The sequence below is a fragment of the Opisthocomus hoazin genome, chromosome 7, assembly GCF_030867145.1.
Source record: "Opisthocomus hoazin isolate bOpiHoa1 chromosome 7, bOpiHoa1.hap1, whole genome shotgun sequence".
Lineage (NCBI taxonomy): Eukaryota > Metazoa > Chordata > Aves > Opisthocomiformes > Opisthocomidae > Opisthocomus > Opisthocomus hoazin.
Window position 1 is genome coordinate 50,339,944 of NC_134420.1, and position 24,051 is coordinate 50,363,994.

The following is a 24,051-nucleotide window of genomic DNA, read 5'->3' on the forward strand; positions in this document are numbered from 1 at the left end:
GGGGGGGGGGGGGGGGGGGGGGGGGGGGGGGGGGGGCCCGCCGGCATCCTGCCGCTGAAATGCTGAGCAGTGCTCAGCAGCTGGACCAGCACTGCCTCTGCCCGTCTCTCCTGAGCCTGCTCGCCCCGAGAGGAGTTGGCCCAGGCCTGGCTGACGTGGGGGCCCACCCTCACCTCCGCTTTCACCTCTCCCTGTGTCCCTTGGCTTCTGCCTTCAGCCATGTCAGCCAAGGGTGAGAGGCAAGCTAGGGCCTGGCCCTTTCCCTGCAGGGCTGCAGGTCAGGCTCAGGTCTGGCCAAGGTGTGAATCCCGCAGCAGCTTTGCTTTGCCACCTTTTAGGTAGAAATAGTGATATACTGGAAAGACGACTAAAATCTTTGCCGTTGTACCCAGCTCTGTCCTTCTCCTCCCTCCCAGCTTTCTTCTCCTTTAGCTATTCCTGTTGGAAACCCTTTGGGATAGGGACTGGCCGATCCCTCATATCCCACACTTTAGCGTGATGGGGACTATCTCAACAAGGTCCCTGAGTATTGCTGCTAACAACGGGGCTCCAGCTGCTAATGATTAATAACCCGTAACCAAGTTTCATATGTGTGGTGCTTAACAGATGGTCTTGATGTCTAGCATGGCACTGGTTCCTTTCCTGCGTGGAGCCTGAACGTGTTTCTCTTGCTTTTTTGGGGTGGATGTGAGCTTTGGGGTAGAAGTAGGAGATTGCTAAGCTGACAGGGTGCTGCCACTTGTGTCTGCAGAACTGGCCGTGCACGTCCAGCTCGACCCACTTTGCCCAGTGCTGTTTTGGACCTGAGTCCTTGCCTCTGCAGCATGGTGCTGTTCTGCAGCATCCCGGGCTCCCCCCTCCTGCTCTGCCAGAGCACCCGCAACCTGCCCTGCAGTGCTCCCAGCCACCCTCTTCCCACACCCTCCAGTAGCTCTGCCAAAGCACCTCCTGCTAGCGCAGCCCTGCTCTGCTGGTGCTCAGTTGTGACCCGCAGCATCTGCCTCCTGGCTTTGTTCCTGAGCCCGTTCCCTCCCCAACGCGCCTCAGCTTAGACCTGCAGTGCTGAGTTCCTTCTACAACTCTGCCAGTGTGCCTATAGCTGTAGCTGGAGGTCCATCCCTCGCTGTGCTGTTTGAAGTCTTTGGACTGCTCTACTGGTCATCCAACTGCTTAGCCGTGACATTCCAGATCCCGATATCTCTGTAACCCCGACACAGCCCTGCTAGCACATCCTCCTAGCGCCTACTGCAGCCATGTCATGCGATATTTCAACCAGCTGTCCCAGAGCTCTCCCCTCCCTTTCCCTCTCCTTCCAACTCATCCTCTCCCTTATTTCTGACACCCGTTCTTCTTCTTCTGGCCCTGCGCAGACATGCTTTTCTAGCTGAGTGGTCCTACGATGGAAGGGGATAGCCAAGTCTGGCTCATAGGTCACTTGTGAGGAAAGGAGACAAGGATGTCGGAAAATGTGATGGTGGTTAGCCTTGATGCAAAAGGCAGGCAGTAGTCTGCGGGAGAGTCCACGTTCTGTTTCCTGGTCAAGAAATGATAGTTCTTTTCTCCTCGATGATTTTTCTATCTGCCCTGAAAGGCCAGCAAAGCCTTGTTTAAGAGCCCTGAGCAAAAGCTGTTATCAACTTCAGTGTGAGGCAGGCATTTTTTCTGTGTCCTCATTGCAGTAAGGAATCAAGGGAGATGGAGAGCTCAGGGAGCTCAGGCGAGTACATAAACCAGCATAAGAATTTTTTTTTTCCATTTCTAATCATGTCGTGTAGCAAAGCTTGCATGGAAACCCCCTTTGGCCATGAGTGTGGGGGTGAGGGGCAGAGAGGGAGGAAGAAGAGACTACAAAGACAGCTGGTCTTGTAAACACACGCATGGTTTATTGTGTTTTCTTTTACTGTTGTACGACAGAGGCCCTTGGAATTTGGATCCATGACAGTGTTGAGGAGTCAGATCCCAGGGAGACTGTGCACTCCCTGTGTTTCCTGGGATTTTGGTTTTTTTTCTTTGCTAGGAGGAAATAAAAAATTCACTCTGACTACTGCCATAATCAGTGGCTACTTTCGTACTGGTTTTGGATGGAATCAGGTCGGGACTGTGGTCACCCTGCCATGTTGCCACCCAGTCCTGCAGTGATGTGACCATAGTGGCTTAGTTTTGTATCTAACTGTATTTTGCTTTTTTCTTGTGCATCCTAGTAGATTTCAGTCTGTTTGAAGAAGTAGATTAGTATCTAGAACAGAGGAAAGGTAAATGTCTTTCAAGCAGCGAACACTTGTTTGGAGTCTGTGCTCAGTGCTCCTTTAAAATCAGTGGAAAACCTTCCTGTGGCTTAACTTGAACAGGACTGGGCCCAGATCTGGCAGTCGTTACAGTGCTGGTGTTACAAGAGTTAATTCTGAAACCACTGAGCCGGTGCTTTCCAGGAGTTGAGCTGCAACCTGCAAATGTAGAACTTGGCACAGCGTATCTTCTCAAGGAGAAAATCTTTGTAAGAGGTTTACCTCCCTGTCAGCTGGGGAGGAAGCCTGGCCAGGCAGAGGACTTCATCAAGTCAGAAGAAATCTTTTTTCCATGTGAGGACCTTCCTAAACTGGCAGAGTCCTTCTCCCCAAGAAATAGGAAGGGAAAGCCATGATTCCTCTTTGTTTCACTAAGGACTTGTGGGACAGAGGGAGGAAAAAAATCCAACCGGGGAACAAAGTTGGGGCTGTGTTTGTTGAAAGTCCTCATGTGCTTCCCTTTAGCTATTTAGCACCCTGCTGGGTCAGCTGCTTTGCCGGAGCCTGCAGCAGTGGCTTCACAGCCCCTTTCCGTGTCTTCATCGCCTCAGTTGATGAATAATGTATGCCTTCAGCTGACAGATAAAATGAAGAGATTTGTGTGTGTTTTTTTCTGAGAGATGAATTAATTAATTTGGTTTCTCTATTTTTCAGTTTCTTCTCTGGCCCTCCTTAATGGGTGGGGAGCAGCGGTGCGCAGAGGCAATGTGTGATGCCTCGTGCAGGTTGCCCCAGGCTGCTGACTACTGCTGTGCAGTGGAAGCTATGGGAGCAGTGTGGGCCTGGGGGTTTTCGCTTTGTGGGGACTAGGCTTGCTTAGGCTGTTGCACAAGTCACAGCAAAAAGTGAAGAAGGCTTGTCACGAGGACTGGCAGTGAACAGTCACCAGATCTTGTAGGTGTAACTCTCAGGCCTTAGTCAGTTCTTAGTAATCCTGTTGTTTATGTGAAGCATTTCCATCTCTTACAGCTTTTTTAAAATTAGCAAATGAGAACAAATGTTTGGACAAATCAAGAGAGTCTTTCCATGAAACAGGCAGGTATTTTGCAAGCCATTGTCGAAGCTTGCCACACACAGCTGTGACAGTGTACCCTCTTTCTAATATGCATTTGCTACTCCTTGCTGCTCTTCCAGGGTGACCTGTTCCTCCTCTCAAGTGTCTTTGTTACTGCAGTCATGCCTTTTCTGTAAAATAGGGAAGCAATTCCCAGTCCTTGGCACTGACCGTTCCCCAGTACCAAGCAGGACCCTCCCTGTTCCTCCATCATCGGGAGATTACTTTGAGCAAGGGTTGTTATCTTTAACAAAAGGGAAAAAATCATCCTATATAGAGCAGTCAGTGATCCAGTAAAATTAACTTCATTCAGAGCTGAAATTAGGGTTGCAGTTAAGTTCTGCAAAGGTGAAAAGCTAGAAGTCTGTCTACTTTCTGTGGCTTGCCTCTAGTCTCTATCAACAATGAAGCCTAATTTTTTTTAAAAGGCTAGCGATTCTGTGTGCCTGAATGTTTACATTCACTTCTTCAGAGACGTTAACAATGACTTATGTTTTTAAAGAAAGGCGAGGTCTGTTTAAATTGTCTCAGGGTGGCTATCCAGACATCTAAGCATCCAAACTCACTAATCCCCCGTAGTCTTAAGTGATCATAGCTGAGCTTTGCCCCCCTGCGCTGAGTCTCTGTAGCTCCTCCGAGAAAGCACAGCGTTTAGCTGAACACAGAAAAATTATTGGTATATGCAAAGGCAGTTTCCGTAAAGCAAGGTTACTTTTTGACGTACTATTTGCAAATTTTTGTATGAAACAGTTTCTGATGAGGTGCTTTGACCTCTCATTCTGCTGTCCTATGGAGTGCTCAGTATTAACTGTTCCCGACTTGGAATAGCTTGCACTGTACCGTAAAATTGAAGCTGAAGTCTGTTCGCCTGGTACTTGATCTTGGGAGATCCCCGTGATCTTGCAAGATCTGGAACATGAGAAACCTATGTTATTGTTGAACCTTGTCATTCTGGTTTGATACATGTCTCTTTGCCCTTTGAAACATTGCTTAGACCCATGCTGCTGAAGGTGCAGTCTCTTAAGACGTGTTTAAAAAAACCTTCTTCTAATAGCTACCTTGTGCTTGCTCAGTATCTCATAGCACATTGTGCAAAAAAGTGGGAATGATAGCCCTGAGTCAGAATTAGATCAGGGCTTTCTTCCTCCTTATATTTCCTTTGCAATTTAGACTGGAGAGAGGTTTCTTCTCTTTATCATTTTTTGCTTTTGGATAATATAGCCCTGACTTGTCAAGCAACTGCCACATTCTAATGCAGAGGTGACTGCATTTTAAAGACAGATGAGGGATCCTGCTGCATGCTTTGTATAGGCATTGAAGTTGTAAAGAATACTGGGATACGTGACAGCAGCTAGGCAGTGGAACACGTAGAATGAGAACGGTACTTTTTATAATATTTCTGCATTTTAAAAAAGGAAGACATTTTTCTTAAACTGGCCAGTTTTCCATGTTGTTTTTGGTTTGTGGTTTTTTTTTGCTTTCTATCCTTTTGCCATGGCATGAAAGTACATGCTTGAACAATGTTATGATAGTCACTGGGTTGTTACATACAGTGCTGTTGGAAGCTCCAGATTCTTTACACAGGTCTCACTAGAAGCAGGAAAACATACCTAGGTCATCCGAGGTGAGAATATGGAAAAGAACTTGATAGTCTCCAGCTGGATGTGGGAAAGTTCCACGTTTTGCCGTACAGAAGGTAACTGAATAAACAGCTGGAGCTTGTAAGTGCAAGGAACAGAAATTTTGTCTGGGAAGTACACAGGATAACCATATTTTCTTCATTTCCATGTGCTGTTACTTAAGAAGCCTGGCTGGCTGTGTAGGTGCCTGGAATGAGGGTCTTGTGCAGGTTGGCAGACGTCTTTTCATTTTGCATTTCTGGTGGGCTTTGATAACTGTGATAGATCGCTTGCACTAAAGAGAAAAAGTGTTTTTTATGTCTTCATTGTAACCTCTGCACACAAGATGACACACTGTTGACCAGTGGCTCCAATTCGTTGTATGACCTTGGTGAAACATTACCTTTCTCTCTGACTTGTTTCCTTCATCTGTAAAATTAAGAGAAAACCATTTATCTCCTAGATGAGGTGAGCAGTCCTGGTGTACCTGTGTGCTTTGAGATCCCTGGCAGGGAGCCATAGTAGTGTGTGAAATCCCAATAGTCCTCTTCGGCTTTAGAATTTGGAGAAACTTAAGAGAGCAGCCTGCTTCAATCTCTGCTTGAAGGACAAGCAAGGCACCTTCAAATTCTGGACATAGATCCCAGTAGCGTTTTCCCTCATGGCTCTCAAGCCTGAACAGGCTCCAGTGCCATATGCCAGAGCTGGTGTTTCCAAAGGAGCAGGAGAGCATTTTGGCCAGAGTGCCGGCTGTGCGGAATTCCAGGCAGCCGCCAGAGCTGGAGGCCTGCAATTTGCCGCAGATCCCTCGCCACTCTCACAAATTACTTCTCTTTGCTCTGTGTGTGTGTGCGCGCATGTTGTTTTTGCACATTAAAACATAACTACTTATACTCCTGAGTGACTTTCCCCCAAACTATGAATTTAAAGTACTTCCGACACTGTCTTTTAGAATTTGAATATAATTACATGCTTTGGGTGTATATTGTGGTTTTTGCTACATAAGAAACTAATGGAAATGATCTGCCTGTTCCTGTAGTTTACAGATTATATGCTTTAGATCTGAGGACATATATTTAGGCTGCTTTTCTGTATGGTGTATTAAAATGAAAATGAAGTTGGTGTGAGCTGTAGTGGTTGCTAAGCATGAATAGCAGGCTGATAAAGGACATTACTAGATTGATCCAGTTTACTTCACCATCTCTTAGTTTTGCACCTTTCATCTCTTTGCATTCTTCATGGTGGAGAAGAGGAGGATGGAAAATACTTCACAGTCTATATAGTCTATATAGTCTGTCTGCAGAAGCTCAAGGGACAAGGTGAATGAATCAGAAAGACATAAGATGTTGCTAAAAAAAAGACGCTTCACTTCTGTGGATATGACATGGAAAAGAATCAGGGAAAACTTTGTTTTCTAGAGGGCTCAGGAAAAGAGCACTATCAGGCTGACTCGCCTGTTTATTCAACAGGCCAGGCTCCATGTAATAACTGTAGACTAAATCCATCTCTACGCTGTCCTTGGAATGTTGTTTTGAATTTAGAACAAATTCAGAAGCACTCCATCAAGTAGATCAAATGATTGAAAGGGGAGAGGAGGTGAAGTTTGTTTTTTTCCAACAGTTTGTTCTTTAGCATCATGCTGGATGACATCAACTGGACGTGTTTGTGAACCTTTTGGTTCCTTGCTCATCTGCTGCGTTGCCCAGTGAGTGTTTTCCTGACTCCCTGTCGTGGCTGGATCCTGCAGTTCCAGCAGCCTACTGCTCCTGCTCCAGCTGGTTTGCTTCATGACCCCAGCCACTGGAGATGTTACAGAGATGATATCTGGAAATGTTCCTATCTAGCTGGTTCTGCAGGTTTTCTGTTTCAGCTACCAGAAGTTTCAGTGCACAAATGTCTTCCACTGTTGGTGAAGGCTTCCAACCATATTATGAGGGCAAAGCAGCAGAGTACGGAAAGTTGCCAAATAATGTTGGGGAGGCAGTCATGGAGTGGTTAAGGGAGAGAGCACACAGTAGACAACCATGTATCAAGCACGCTGGTCATTAACCAAGTTTCTCCTTATCTCACCTACAGAGCATACATAAATATGGCTTTAGAGAAGCCAAATCTACCAGCGTTTTATTAAAATCGGAAACTTTCAACACTGCTCATTTTGTCAAGCAGGAAATCTGGCTTCTTAAGCATGTGCTAGAGAATGTTGCAAGATGGTTTGAGATCTGCCTGCCTTGTACAGGGCAAGAAAACATGTTTGGCTAAAATAAGAATTGACCTGAAATTGTTGAAGAAATGCAAGTGTTTTCAAAGACAAGAAAAGAAGTGGAAAAAAAGGCTTGATTCATTTTGGTTCAGTTACTATGCTGCCTGGACATAGCAAAAGACCTTCTGCTGAGGTCTTTGGCTGTCTACTGTGGAAAGATTCTTACTGTTTGGTTGAACAGTTATGAATTCCTGTGTTTATTAGATTAAAAGCTCTAACTTTCCTTGTACTTCATCTTTTGTAACTTCCCTGAGTTATGGTGATCATCTGAGACAGTTGCACCCCAAAGACTATCGGAGCTTGCAGTTCTATAGACGCGTTTTTCTGACCTACAAGCGCTTTGGGTCTTTTAGTACCTGGTGAGGTGAAAGTGGAAACAGTAGGTAAAACTTGATATTTTTCTCTTTCCTCTGTTTGTTCTTCTTGTTTTAATTGTCTAATGGTAGCCAATCATATGCTTTTTTCACTTTCTGATTATTCTGCTGATGATTATGATGTCCTGGGTTTTCACAGAAGAGTTGTCATTCACTGATGTCCACTGAGTGCAGTGTTTAGGTATGCTGGTGGCCTTCATCTAGATATCTGCTTCCATAACCTCTCTGTAGGATTGCAGGAGAACTCCCTGCTCCCCCAATGTCATCTTTTCTTTGTAGTTAAGTAATGAATGCCAAAGCTATTCCAGGTTTCTCTGATCTTGCTCCCCTGTCTGCAGTCCAGCATATTTCCGTCAGTGTAAGTTTGCAAGATACTGGTGACTTTGAATGCCTTTTCACTTTTTATTATCTCACCACCGAGTCTGCTCTCCTTCCTGTGCCCTCATGCATTCAGAGGCAGTTCATTAGAGGCAAGGAAAAGGCAAAGAAATTAATTTTCCTTGAGAAATGTATTCAGCACTTTATACAGGCTTGAAGAAGAGAAACAGCGGAGAATTCTTACTATCTTCTTTTTAAACTTCTTTTTCTATGGAGAATATGGAGAAAAGTGTCTGTGCCCTGCAAGGATCCCTTTACCTGGTGACTTGCTTTTCTGACACTAGGCACTATGAGCACACCAGGCTTGCAGTAGTAGTACTGGAACAGAGTAAGGTGGTGGGGGTGCCTGTCCTCCGGAATCAATATGTATTAGCTTAGGAAAAAAGGATATGTCTTGTAACTGAAGATCAGGGTGGCAAATTCTGCTCAGGTGAATGCCAATAGTGTGTATCTAAGCTTATTTCATTTCAGGTAATTGTTATCCAGACAGGTTGGTTTCTACTTAACAAGCCATAGACTCAGACTACTTTTGCTGGCCCAGTCATTCGGAAAATATACACTGGCACGATAAGCAGCCTCCCTGCTGGACTAAATAATACTTGATAGCTGATCTACTGAAATGGTGAAAACCTGAACCCTTTGTGGATTCCTTGGTAAGAACTTTTGCCATTGATGTCAGTGAAGCCAAATCCCACTTGGCAGTGAGTGATACTGAAAAGATTTTTCCTCAGAAGCAGCACTGAGCAGAACTGAGGGCAAGAACCACCAGAATTTTTCCCTAGCTCTGCCACTGGCTTACCTTGGCATGCAGGATGGTGAATTTTAGGGGTACATCATGTATTGCCAGGTGTTTCAGTTTCCCTATGCAGTAGTGCAGAAATGTGATGAGTATTTAAAATCTCTTTAGATCCTGACATAATCCATCTGATAGGAAAAAACCCACCGTATTGTTAGTGTTCTTTCCGAACATACTGGAAAGATATTGTTGAACTTCAGCCAGGATGTTTGGTCCTTTGAATTTAGGGACCATCACAGTGCTATGGCTCCTGGTACTGTCTTTGCATGAAGTCCTCGGAATTCATCCTTGTAATACCCTGAGAAGGGTTGGTACCTTCCCGTGTAGCCAGTTCTACAAAGAAATATTGATCCTCGTCCCAAGAATACACTGTCAGAAAAATGGGCAATGCCTGGGCTGTGTGGTTAGATGCAGTGGGGCTTTTTCAGTCATTTCTTTCTGGGAGCAAGTGATTCTCTGCTGCTGGTGACAGTTTCATTTACTGCTTCAAGGAGCATTATGGATATGCATTCCTCTTTTCTGGTTCCAGAACTCTGGGGGGATTTCTTACACTAGTGACCCAAAGAGCTGACCGCATCAACCCAGCCTCTACTTTCAGTGTCCCTGTTCACTGTCTTCTGCTTCTGTCACGAGTTAGATTTTGTTTGCAACTGCTCAATCAATTCATTTTACCAAAAATTGTGAACAAAATTATCAAAGTGATTTTAGCTAGCAAGGGAAAGAAGAACTGATGGAGAGAAGAGGAGGAAGACAGAAATTAAGCTGAAGTGTAAATCAGTCAAGGGTACAATTCCCATTCTTTCTTTCTCTTTAATCAGAAGTAAAGGAGGCAAGGATTATCAGAAGAGCCATTAAAGATCCAAGTAGTTCTCAACAAAAGACATGGACAATTTGAAGCTGGAGGAGGAAATACTCTAAAGAAACAGGAAAGGAAGAAGGTATATGAGAGCTCAGCAGCAAGATTGCCCTGTTGACTCCTCTTGATCTGAACCGAGGAGGTTCAGGCTGCTCTGTGGAAGGCTGTAGGGTCGGCAGCTTGCCCACCAGAGCCCCATGCTACTGATGTTCAATGTACAGTGGTCTTTCAGCCACATGCCTTTTTTGACCTTGGACCTAGACTTCAAAGTATTCCATATGTTTTTACAAATCCAGTTGCTGTGAGGACTGAAATGCCCGTTTAACTTATTTTTTTTATACCATTGCCTGTGTTTTTGGAAGTCTTACTGCCAATGTCTAGAACTAGACATTGATACATTTAGATTATTACCTACAGGTCTAAAAAGTCAAGGCACTTTTAAAAAAAATATTTTCTGTAGAAGGAGAAAGGGTGGATTCTGCTTCTGCGCAGCATGGTAAGAGCTATGCAGCGCTTCATTTGTATTACTAAGCAGGTCACTGGGACAGGCCCAGGTGAAGGCTGGGCTGTACGGCAGTCTGCAGCAGTGCCACAGGGTGTGTGCTTGCCCTGACTGCGCTCCCCCCTCGCACTAAAGGGAACAAAGGGGAGCAGTTTGTTCAAATGCAGTGTCTGAACAGTGGGCATTTTTGTGAGGGCACCCCTGCATGTGTACATAGGGATACGTGTAGTATTTCTCCTCAGGGAAACTTGCTTCTTTTCAGAAGCAGTATCTGGTTTTTACGTTTCTGCTGAGTTTTAGGATTATGCTTAATTCGTGTCCATAGGGAAGGTGAGTTCAGATTCAAGAAAGGGCTGGGGGCTGCGTGTGGAGACTCTTTCCCTCTAAATACTGAGTAACGACAAAGCAGTCATATCTGCAGGCGCTCTTTGTTTCTTTTTCACAGAATCACAGAATGTTTGAGGTTGGAAGGGACCTCTGTGGGTCATCTAGTCCAACCCTCCCGCTGAAGCAGGGTCACCTACAGCAGGCCGCAGAGGACCTTGTCCAGGTGGGTCTTCAATATCTCGAGAGAAGGAGACTCCACAACCTCCCTGGGCAGCCTGTTCCAGTGCTCCGTCACCCTCAGAGGGAAGAAGTTCTTCCTCATGTTCAGACGGAACTTCCTGTGCTTCATTTTGTGCCCATTGCCCCTTGTCCTGTCGCTGGGCACCACTGAAAAGAGTTTAGCCCCATCCTCCTGACACCCACCCTTCAGATATTTGTAAGCATTTATTAGGTCCCCTCGCAGCTTTCTCTTCCTCAGGCTAAACAAGCCCAGCTCCCTCAGCCTCTCCTCGTAGCAGAGATGTTCCAGTCCCCTCACCATCCTTGTAGCCCTCCGCTGGACTCTCTCCAGTAGCTCTTCATCTTTCTTGAACTGGGGAGCCCAGAACCGGACAGAGTGCTCCAGATGGGGCCTCACCAGGGCAGTGTAGAGGGGAAGGAGAACCTCCCTCGACCTACTGGTCACACTCTTCCTAATGCACCCCAGGATGCCATTGGCCTTCTTGGCAGCCAGGGCACACTGCTGGCTCATGGTCAACCTGTCATCCACCAGCACACCCAGGTCCCTCTCCGCAGAGCTGCTCTCCAGCAGGTCCACCCCAAGCCTGTACTGGTGCATGGGGTTGTTCCTCCCCAGGTGCAGGACCCTGCAATTGCCTGTGTTGAACCTCATCAGGTTCCTCTCTGCCCAACTTTCCAGCCTGTCCAGGTCACGCTGAATGGCAGCAAAGCCTTCCGGTGTGTCTACCACACCTCCCAGTTTGGTGTCATCAGCAAACTTGCTGAGGGTACATTCTAACTCTTCATCCAGGTCATTGGTGAAGAAGTTAAACAAGACTGGGCCCAGTACTGACCCCTGAGGGACACCACTAGTTACCGGCTTCCAACTAGACTCAGCGCCGCTGATGACAACCCTCTGAGTTCTGCCATTCAGCCAGTTCTCTATCCACTGCACCGACCACTCATCCAGCGCATACTTCCTGAGCTTCCCTAGGAGGATATTATGGGAGACTGTGTCGAAAGCCTTGCTGAAGTCGAGGTAGACAACATCCACGGCTCTCCCTTCGTCTACCCAGCCAGTCATGCCGTCATAGAAAGCTATCAGATTGGTCAGGCATGATTTCCCCTTGATGAATCCATGCTGACTACTCTTGATAACCTTCTTTTCCTCCACTTGCTTGATGATGACCTCCAGGATAAGCTGCTCCATCACCTTTCCCGGGGTGGAGGTGAGGCTGACCGGCCTGTAGTTTCCTGGGTCCTCCTTCTTGCCCTTTTTGAAGACTGGAGTGACATTGGCCTTTCTCCAGTCCTCGGGCACCTCTCCTGTCCTCCAGGACCTCTCAAAGATGATGGAGAGTGGCTCAGCAATGACATCTGCCAGCTCCCTCAGCACTCGTCGGGGCTTTTTTTATCCCATTTCACAGCCTGAATGACTATCCTACAGCAACCCTTTTCTATAACCTTTCTGGATTTTCTGTTTGGTCCCTGGCCTTCGTGTAGCTGAACTCAATTGTGTTTACAGAAGTCTTAGTTAATCAAGAAGTTTAAAATATGTCAACAGAGAGTCCCTGAAGTGGTATGACAATGCAACGTCATCATTTTATGGTGCAATGCTAATGGTTTCTAATTATTTATAAAATATTGGTAAAATTGTAAAATTCAATAGTCATTATGGCTTATATGACCCTCATACCAAAAAACCCAGAAATGCAGTGGGTGGCTCTTCTAAAAATGAGATTTCTGTTATCTTTGCTATCTCTGCTTGTCTTGGAATGAATCACAGAAAAACAGTGCAATCATTCTAAAAGAATGTGTGGGAAGGTTTTAGGATCCTGCCATGCAAACCTATGGTCTATAAATTCACAGACAGGACTGTAGCTATAAGAAAATCATTTGGAGTCTTATAGTCTACAGTCTTTTGTAGGCTACAGTCTTTCAGTAGCAAAGATTCAGGAATTAAAAAAGATTCTTGGTTCAAATTACAGTTGAGTCATGGATTCTGTCAGTGATCTCTGAGGGCAAGGCTTGGAAAATGTATGAGTGAATGTGGAAATGCACTGATAAAGAAATCCTGCAGTAGAGTTGAGGTAAGCGAGGGACTAAACTCCCGGAATGCTGAGCTGCAGATAAACTCACAGTACAATCAATGATATGTCAGCACCAATTTTGGTTAGATGTTGATACGCAATTAGAAGAGACATATCCAACCCAAAGGAAGAAATTAATCACACAAGATGATAAGAATTGCCATACACATTGGTCCATCTGGTCTGGTATTCTGTCTCTGGCCGTGGCCAGTGCCAGATGCTACAGATGGACGCAAATAACCTCTTTGATATGTTTAATTGTATATCCCGAGGGAGGGTTCTGTTTTTTTTCCTTGACCTCACAAATGAGGATCACCTTATGCTGTAAAGAACTGAGAAGGAGACTCATTGCAGTTTTATCCTAGATATAATAATTTCACATGCCATTCTTTTTTAATAACTCGGTTTCTTATGCTAACTTTTTGCTTAGCTATTTTTACATTGCTATCTCAAAGCATTTTCTGTAGCTTCTTAGAGCATCACAGCACTGATAAGAGGACAAGAAAACAGTTTTTATATTTCTTGTTCTGAGAAGTGAAAATGGGACATGGAGAGGGAAAGCAGTTTGCCGAGTCAGAAAGTGTTGCCACATTTAAACAGCCGAGTTCTGCTGAAGTCCCTAGGTTTGCTGCTTTCTGTCACTTCACTCCTGGCCATCAGGGTGCCTAATCAATAGGCTTAGAGGTTAATAGAGTTTAGGCTATCTGAATGCAGCCATGCACAGAGTGAAACCTGGCAATACAACCTGGCACTGGTGACGCCCTGTCCACTGCATCGTTCACATTGCTTTTACTTAGTGGCAAGGCGATGTTTCTGTCTAGGATTTCCTTGAATAGATACGTGCGCAGGGGTAGGAGGCACATGCATAATTAGTCTGACACTACCAAGAAATGTTGACCATCTCGATTAATCCGTGCATGTACCCTGAGTCTAGTGTGTCTCAAATACTTATGATTTACTGTGTGTGGGCAGATTTCTGGGACAGTGCATGTGCATTGGGTCCTCCTGGAACATTTGACTCATTGCACATGCATTATAGTGTTGACCTGGGCATGAACAGTGGAAAACTGGGTGTCTAGATATGCCAGACACATGTATACACCACTCCAGCTTCCTCAGACAGAATTTCCAAGTAGAAGAATAAAACATCTCTGGCAAAATCTGTGCATGTGGCAGCCATACCTCTCTCTCTTCCCAATAGTGACCTGCATCAGGGAGTTCTAAGGATAGGAAATATGATGCGTGTGTGTGTAAGAGAGAGAGAGACTATGTGTTGCTTTGCAGAAAAGCTGGATTTGTGTGCATTTGTGTGTTATAAAAACAACCTCAGCCATGCTAAATGCTGCCAGAAATGTTTGCTGATGACACCAAACTGGGAGGAGTGGTGGATACACCAGAAGGCTGTGCTGCCATTCAGCGAGACCTGGACAGGCTGGAGAGTTGGGTGGAGAGGAACCTGATGAGGTTCAACACAGGCAATTGCAGGGTCCTGCACATGGGGAGGAACAACCCCATGCATCAGTACAGGCTTGGGGTGGACCTGCTGGAGAGCAGCTCTGCAGAGAGGGACCTGGGTGTCCTGGTGGATGACAAGTTAACCATGAGCCAGCAGTGTGTCCTGGCTGCCAAGAAGGCCAATGGGATCCTGGGATGCATTAGGAGGAGTGTGGCCAGCAGGTTGAGGGAGGTTCTCCTTCCCCTCTACTCTGCCCTAGTGAGGCCTCATCTGGAGTACTCTGTCCGGTTCTGGGCTTTCCAGTTCAAGAAAGATGAAGAGCTACTGGAGAGAGTCCAGCGGAGGGCTACAAGGATGATGAGGGGACTGGAGCATCTCTCCTTGTGAGGAAAGGCTGAGGGAGCTGGGCTTGTTCAGCCTGAAGAAGGGAAGGCTGCGAGGGGACCTAATAAATGCTTGTAAATATCTGAAGGGTGGGTGTTAGAAGGATGGAGCCATGTTGACATGGATATTCCAAGGAATTCAGAGAGGGTTGATTGAACTATCTTCTTTCAACACCTACTACTCAAGGGAGATAGATAGATCATATTTTTCTGTAAAGCATCCAAGCACCTGATGCAAAAATAGTGATAATACAACTGTTTCTTCTGTGCACAAGTGCATCCATTGTATATACTTGTCTATGACTTGAAACCACATGGAGGAACTTAAACAGAAAACCATTAAACTTCCACAGGAAAAAATAACATCATTAAAATATGTTTTCCCACAATTCATTCCTTCCCTAAAGTGCCTGTAGCCCTCAGACTAACTCTGGAATAACCTTACTAAATTCTTAACCAGAAGCAAAATTCATTCCAGAAACCAAGCCATCGATGGCCTGGTTTCTATAGTCACCGTATTAAAATATCACTCATAATAAAACCATGCAAAGCTTTGGATTTAACACGTGTGGTCGCGAATATGGACCGATGCGGCAAAGTCATCCAGTGGTGCAAAAGCCCTCATGGAACTTGAACTGGTGAGACCAGAAACCTGCCATGTACCACGGTGAACTCACCCCAACATTCAGTAAATAGAAACATCCAGTTAACAGCGGGAGAACATTTTTCACAAATAACCACTCTAAACCATCAGCCCTGATCCTCAAGGGAGTCCTTCAAAACAGTTTCAAAGGAGGATCTTAGAAACTAAAATTTGTAACTCTGTTAGACTCTGAAAATCAAGGGCTCAGTATCGCAATATTGATTTATGGTATGTTGTATTTCTTCTTACATCCTGCTGCCTGTGAACTCCTTCACGTCCTGTAGACAATAATTAGTTCTCTCTCTGTTCCAATGAGGGAGAGAGCATATTACCTCTCCTTTTGCTAGTACCACTCCCCACAGATCTACAGGTAGAACTAACCTGTTCCCTCAAATTGACTAATTTATTAGCTAACAATGTTAAATTCAGAGCTGTTAGTCTAAACCTGCATGTAGCTTTGAAAGCTGCTGTTACTCTTTTAGATCTGAATAGTGTTTGTATTCCTTAAGTTTTGCAGTTTATCATTCTGTACTGGTTGGTCTATTAAAGGCAAACCTTGCTCATTTATATCCTTTGACTTTCATGGGTATAACAATATCATTACAGGAGTTTCAATCTTTGACATTTTATATCTTCATTAAGTATTTATTTATTAAGCTTTGTAAACAAAGCATGTTTTTAATGAAACTTGAAGCCTTATTATTAAATGCCTAATCTTGTTTAAAACCAAATATAGAACTGTTCTTATAAATAGTTTACTTCTGATGAATTACCCTTCAGTGGAAAATTCTCGACCAATGCTAGTCATAAAAAGATTTGGACACAAATGCAAACAAAAATGCACATCTTTGCCATTAGAACCATTCTGAAAGCCTGGGTTACATGAGCATTAATCCATTTAGAAGGCTCCCAAAATAGTTGCTGTTATTTCTCCCTTACTTGATACAGTGTGGCTTGAACAGCAGAGATAATGAGAAATATTTCTGGATCTTAGCTGTAGGTGACTGGGGCTCTGGAAGCAACTATTTTAAATCATGCTATCTTCCCAAGTTTTTAGCCTTAAAACTGGATGTTTGTTGCATTATGACTCTGTAGTTGGGATTTTAATGATGTAAGGTCATGGCTTTCTTTTATCTGCTACTGTGGAATGAACCCAGTCCTGTAGGTTTTTCCAAACCAGCCAGTGGTTGTGGACTTCTTAAAGTATTGTTGATTCTGTTATGAAAATATCTCATTGTGAATTTCTGCACTAATTCTGCACCGAGGAATTCCAGTCTGTAACTTGCTACTGGAGCAAGCCTGAACCATGGCTCAATCCCACCTTTGCTGCCAGGTGTTTTTTTGGTGTTTAGGATCTGGACAGATTTAAAGCCCAAACAATTCGCTGTTTAGGCAATACATTGTTTAGAATAAACAATACAATATGTTAATGTAATACATCGCAATACCTTGTTCAGGCACATATAATAGTCACATTTGCATAAATGAATAATGCTTGCATGTCTCTACACATCATGGATTTGCATACCTGAATTAGATGTTTGAAAATTTGTTTCTCAGTGGCAGTTATCAAATGGAATATGTAATTTTGATGAGATCACAGATGTGTGGGACGGCATTTAGTCTTCATTTTGCAAGATTTCTGTCTATGTCTTTCTTACCGAACTGTTTCTTGCTAACATCATTGATACATAGCTGTGTGCTTGTGAATCTGGAGGAGAGCAGGATCTGAGAATCTGTTTCTGGATCTTCCATCTTCTGGTTTTATAGACTTAGCCAAATTACGCAAACTACTTACTGCAGTTTCCTTCTATGTATGGGAATTACGATAGTGTCCCAGCTTTGTAAAGCATTTTGAGATGCATAATAGTTTTTGATTATGTAAAAGTCAAGTATTAGTGTAAGTGTACACATAGAAGGGATGATGTATGGTCTGCATATACACATTACATTTAGAACAGAGTCCTTGGTTTTACCCTTAATTTACCTTTTCTAAAATAATGTATACCAGAAGCTTAATCCTTTGCATTGCATGGTTATTGGACTAGGTGTTTTGGGATGTTTTTAAAATGGGTATTCGTTAACACCATGATCTTATCCAATTCCTCATTTAATCTATATTGAGCTGCCTAGATGTTATTCATATTCCCCTACCATCAGCACGTCAAGGTCTTGGGGAAACAGACTCGATACATTCTGTTTATCCCCGACAGTTCATCATCTAAGATAAGCCAGGGTTGTCTGCAAACTGAAATCTCATCAGGCAGGCTCAGATAGCATCTCACTTGACTTTTTTGCTTATTCCATTAAGATGACTGTCCTGGAGATTTGGGATGCTCAGCTTTTCCATGCTGGCAAGAGCAAATGATTAACCAGGGACTGGTATTTAGCCATCACTGGCTCCATTAAACATGACAACCCTTTTAGTCGTTACACTGAACCTCTATAAGGCTGTGCTCCCAGAGAGCATTCAAACAAGAGAGAGAGGAAGGATCAGTGTGGTGGCTTTTGTGACAGCTGTGCATCATTACATTACGCTGTAAAAAGATCTTAATTCACATCCCAATAAAGGTTTTACTTTCTCCCTTTTTGTTGTTATTGCTGTTGATTTCCCGTACAAGTATTCACTAGCACTGGCATTTTAGAGGTAAAAGGCAAGTAGGATCCCTAATTCTTATTCATTTGGCTTACTTCCTACAGCTTAAATAGCTCTGTGGAGAGACTCGAGCAGTTACCACTGCTGTGTGCATGCAGCAGAAGTGGTTGTAGGCATGTGGTCAGGACCACTTAGCATTCCGTGTTTCTTTCTGCAAAGCATGCCCCAGTAAAGCAGTGCATTCAGAGTGTCCTTAAGCTGTGTAGTTCGTAAACTGTACATGAAATCGTGGGCATGTGAATAGCTAGCCCCCTAGAAACACTGGCTGGTGTGTTTGTACGTAGGTGGGCTGGTAGGCTGTGGAAAATTCAGTCTTTGTAGTGTCCACACTGAAAGGGGGTGGATCCAGTGCTGGCATTTGCGGTGAAGAGAGGAGAGGGAGAGAGCGCAGCAAGGAGTGGGTTAACTGCCTGCCTTTCGAAAGAGCGGGGCTGGAAAATATTTTTCAACTTATGCTTTCGATATAGGGGGTTTGATGCTTTTTCTGTTTCACAGGGTTCAAAATTGGTTTGTTTTTTATGTTCTGAGGGGTTTTACTACAGTTATAACCATTTTGATAACAGTTCAAATAACATTTTTGATAAAAGAATTAGCATTTTAAACATTTCAAAAATGAAAATCGTTGAAAAGTAAAATGTTGCAGTTCTAGAAAGACCATTTTTCAATTTAAGAAGTCTTTAGTTTGAAAACATTAAAGCAACGGTATTATCTAAGGAAATCTGCACCAGACTGCTGCTAAAGGAAGCAGAGGCTGGGGAGGGGGAGGAGGGACAGTGTGGTCCTTCAGATCTAACCGTGAGGAATCTCCCTTGGATGGGAAAAATGCTTCTCCTAGAGAAGCACGTCTCTAAGTGATGGTCAGCAGCATTTACAGGAACAAGAAGGCATGAAGTGGATTGAGTTGGATTGCCTTGTGTTTATTCTGACATGTAGTACGGAAGTGTTTTAATCCTTTGCCCAGCATGTCTGCTTATTAAACTTTGCCAACCCAGCAGAAATCCTGATAGGCTGTTGACCGCAGTCCAATCCGTTTTTAGAAATAACCACATCCATGCCAGAGATTTTCAGAGGAGTCCAGTCCTTTGGATTATTTCTCTTGCTGTATGACACAGCTGAGAATTCCCAAAATTTCTCCAGTCTGGTTTGTAAGTGTCTGCCAGTGCTGGGGAGAGATTATGAGGCCAGTTTCTGAATCTAATGGACCACATCTGGAAAGCTGCACTCCACAGTGGAGGGCAATGCATAGCTCCTGCCTATGCTGCATGGTTTGTGTTGGGATCCAAAGAGGACAGCACTGCTGCTGTTCTTCATCCTCCAATCCAGGCTGCAAAGCCCAGCCTTTCAGAGCATGGAAATTCTCTTTTTAACTGGCTCCTGCAGCTAGGAGAGAGTGTGCTGTCCAAGAAGTTGTAGAAGGTACCTCTGTAGAAACCCAGCACTGTTTGTTTCTCTGCTGTTATATATGTAAATACCATAGGATTTTTGTTATATATATAAATACCATAGGATTTTTCTCAGCGTCGAAGAGCCAGGTAAATCACAGAATCACAGAATGGTAGGGGTTGGAAGGGACCTCTGTGGGTCATCTAATCCAACCCTCCTGCTGAAGCAGGGTCACCTACAGCAGGCTGTACAGGACCTTGTCCAGGCGGGTCTTGAATATCTCCAGAGAAGGAGACTCCACAACCTCCCTGGGCAGCCTGTTCCAGGGCTCTGTCAACCTCAGAGGGAAGAAGTTCTTCCTCATGTTCAGACGGAACTTCCTGTGCTTCAGTTTGTGCCCATTGCCCCTTGTCCTGTCGCTGGGCGCCACTGAAAAGAGTTTGGCCCCATCCTCCTGACACCCACCCTTCAGATATTTGTAAGCATTTATAAGGTCCCCTCGCAGCCTTCTCTTCTTCAGGCTAAACAAGCCCAAAGTACCACTTGACTGTGATTTCCTCTAAATCTGATTTCTGGACACTTCTGTCTGAGCAAGGAGCTATGGATTGGCCTCACAGAGGGTGATGCAGATAAAATAGGTAATGAAGAAAAGTTCTGATGTTTCCCGAGGTTAAATAATGTATTCACGATCTAGTACAAAGAAAAAGCAAGACTGCACATTACATACCACCAAAATATGCTGTAAATTTAGATACAACAGGAGAGTACTGGTTCTAATCCTAGTGCTGTTGTGCTGTCTTTAACAGCAGTCTTCCAGGTTTACACTGATATCAGTAGTAGCAGAATGTGGATTATTTTATTTGCAAATTAAAAAATGCAGGTAGATAATTGATTTTTAGAAGCCTAAATGGCTTAGGCCATTATTTTTATTTCTTGTTCTGGTGTGGAGACTTTTTGCCCCACACAGGAGTGCGGCAGCAAAGCAAGGTATCTTCTGGGTTGGGAGGTGGGCGTCTGGGAAGAGGAAGGTGATCGGCAGGGGCAGATGGGTGCTGCACTGCCTCTCTGACTCAGCCAGGCTCATTTTATCAAGTGTGTATGTTAGGGAAGTCGTACATTCATTAAGCTGGAGATCTGAACAAATGAGGTGGAAGCCCCTTTCCCTTTTACTTCATGTTGACTCTGGTGTTAATATTTTAAGATACATAGGATAACTTCTCAGTAGGTATCAATATATTGACTCATTCTACTCAGTAACTGTAGCAGAGCTATGCCAGTTTATACCCAGTGGGGGTCTGACACCCTCTGTCTGCTTTTTATCTGCTTCAGGTGTCTTAAAAAAAAAGAAAGAGTAACAGATTGCGTATGATCTAATTTCTTCCCCGCTTTGTCCGGTGTGTCAGCTTTTCTGTGACAGAATCCAAGTGAAGCTGTGATTTGGAAAAAAAAATACATTCAGTACGCTGTAATGCTACACCAAAACTCCAAGCAGTTTGTCCCTCCCTCCAAATCTTAATATGAAATCTTGTTTTGTAGCTCAAAAAAGGACAATATTAAGGGACAGGTATCACATTCCTTGCAGACCTGGGGAAATACTGCATTTTTGAATGAACTCACAAAGGAGCAGGGGATCTAGAATCGTTAAACATCAGTGTTGTACAGAGAAGTCATGGATGTCCCCTCCCTGGAAGTGTGCAAGGCCAGGTTGGATGGGGCTTTGAGCAACCTGTCTAGTGGAAGGTGTCCCTGCTCATGGCAGGGAGGCTGGAAACAGATGATCTTTAAGGTCCCTTTCAACCCAAACCATTCTATGATTCTATGAATGTTAATTATACTAAATCTGTCAAATCTGACTGTTAACTGGGTGGTGTTTCCTTATCCCTCTGATGTAGGACCAAGAAGATGGTTCAGCATGGAGTTAGGGAGGATGTGCTGCACAGGGGCCATTGACAAGGCAATGTGACAGGTCTTTCACTGCTAGTAAGAAACCTGCTGTTTCAGGGCTTATCCCTAGCAATGAGGATGAGACCAAGGAGGTGCAGGACCACATCTTCCCAAAACTTGCTAGAGCAGGTTGTAGTTGATAGTGTTGTTGTGGCTATAATGGTGTTAGCGTGTAAATGAAGCAAGGTCAGTAAATCAACTGATACAACTGGACTAACACAGACTAGGTTTTTAACCCGAAAAAGATTTTATGTCTGAATTCTTGCCTGTTTATTCCAACTACATAAGTTCTTCTACTAGACTTAATCAATTCTCTCCTACAGCAGTGTTTGCTGTCCTTTCACCACATGGTGTGACACTAGCTACTGTCATAGGCAGAGATTGGACTACACAGACTCAGATTTCATCCGAAACAGCAGTTCTGGCATTCCAGCACAGAGCTTGCTTTTCTTGGGGCTGGGGGACAGGTTGTTACTTGTGGATATATTCTTGGTATTAGACATGCAACTGGGAATCCTCATCACTCATTGTCGCTGACGTTGGTTAGCGTTAATCCTCATTTCTGGCTATGTCTTCATTCTTTTATTTTTATCCTGACTCTTTAAATTCCTCCTGCAGGCTTACTTGGATACTGACTTTTTCTTCATGTCTTGGTCTGCACTGCTGCTTCGTGCTTTTATGAACTCCTCGACAGCTTTCAGGGTCCACAGCAGAGGCATTCACACCTCAGGGCAAAGCAGGGACAGCAGAATTAGACCACCACTGAACGCTTTTGATGCTTCTACTAAGTAGTGTGGTTTGGGCTCAGGGCTAATAGTGAAGCAAGGTGGTATAACTGAACAAGCAAAGGCTTTCTAAAGATAGTGCCCTATTCACCCTGCCATTCAAGGAAAAGAACAGGATTGCTCTAAGGTGGGGAATTAGTGAGCAAGTTCTCTTTTAGTCCTCCAGGTAGCTGATAAAACTGGCACACATGTGGGAAGGCTTTTAGGGAGGTGTCAAGTGTGGGAATGCAATCTGCTGGATAATACGCTGCACTTGGGCTTTGGGATTAGAAGATACCACTGCCAACTTTTTAATGCAGTAGCTAAAACTCTCCGCTCTAAAGGATTAATATCGTTTATTTGCTTCATTGCCTTTTGCCCCCAAACCTGCACCCCCCAAAGCAGAACGTTTCTAATCAGCATGTAGCTCCTGCTGAGCTAGCCGGCCTTTTTTTTTTTTTTTTTAACACAATTTTTTCTATATTGAAAAAGCCTGAGAAGTAAAAGAATGGGTGAGGAAAGCTGAAGCTCAGGTAAGGGGGTTGAGACATGTTTTTCTAATTCATTTAAAACTTTCTTTCAAGTGCCACTCAGTTACTTTTCTGCTGGCATGCCTAGGGTAGCAGGGACATTTTCTGTGGCAAAGCTAATGCTCTGTGTATTTGCGGAGGAGGGAGAGCACAGGCAGTGTTTTCTTTCAGGCTGCAGAACACAAGAGATGAGAAAGCAAGAGTCCTTGTAAGGCTGCAGGGCTTGGGGCAGCAGAAGAGGGAAGGAAGGGGCTCCTCCACGCCTGCCCCATGGCCGCGCTGAGCTATGGGGCAGGGTGCAGCGGGTGGCAGGGAGCTCCTGTCTGCGGGGGCACCCCTGGGGTCTGCTGGAATTCTGCCGGAGACCAGTTTAACTCTGTATCATCAGTATTTCTCACATGTTTTAAATGTGATAAAAAGGGGTGTTTCACAGAGTTAAACATATGTCTAAATGAGGCTAACATGTTTCTAATTTATTTTCTATACCAGATGAAAAATGTTTCTCCTGTGTGGTGTTTGAACAAGTCATGTATTTAACTGCTAAAGGATTTTCATTTCTTTGCTACTTACTCAGCTGGCAATCCTTTAGTATGGTGTCATGGCATGAAGATTTGTGAGACTTAGGTCAAGCGGTGAAGTTTATTTTGTACTTGCATACGGTTACTAGATTTTTTTCCTAGACACAAAAGATGAGTGACTTATACTTTATTATGTGACCAGCGGCAGGTTAAAACCCAAATTCTTGTCTCCAGTTATAGACCAGAAAGACGTAATAGCATGCAAAGAGTTACAACAGTGTAACCGTAAGCAAGCACAAATGAGATAAATTATTATTTGCAATTTCACAGATGTTTACACATCTAGAGCCAGCTAAAACTATCCTACCAAAATAGGACAATATCATTAATTCAGTTTCATTGAAAATTGAATTTCGTAAGGAAAATAAGTATCATAAGATTATTGCAGCCTGGAGAAAAGAAGCATCTCATCCAGGTGCACAAAATAATTTTGTTGCAGAACAAGTGGAATCTGGGAGCTATAGCGCATCCCACGTTTACTAGACTGAGCCATTTGTAAGTGGTAGCAGTGGAAAAGTCCTCCTGCTATAATTCCATGTATTTTTAGATTTATGCCTTTAATCTCAAAATGAGTAACCCACCACAGCACTTGAGGAATGATAACCAATTTTAATATCCTGATGATACATTTCCTAGATAACTACATTGATCAGCACTCTAGAAGTACCTTAGCTACACAGAGAAGCTGTATTGTACCTCACTTCTGTGACACCAAGAACTTGGCTGGCAGGATCTAGCTAATAACAAAAAGCATGTGCCAGATTATTGTGATGAACAAGCTCTGTGTACAGAGAGGTCAAGAAATACCATTCTGTGGCCTCTACATTGTGAGTCTGAGGCCAAAAATATGTGGGACATGTTGGCAATATGCTGCTCTTTGATTTGGAAGTGCCACATTCTTGTAAACTGGTAAAATACATGGTATGCTTTCGCCATTGGAGGAAGTCCTGTGCA

At 44.0% G+C, this 24,051-nt stretch overlaps 1 protein-coding gene across 16 annotated transcripts in view; it reads left to right on the forward strand.

The window, feature by feature from the left end:
* NRXN3 (neurexin 3) overlaps window positions 1-24,051 on the forward strand; it is a 1,053,133-nt gene that overhangs the window by 667,647 nt on the left and 361,435 nt on the right. The gene's annotated exons all lie outside the window — the stretch shown is intronic.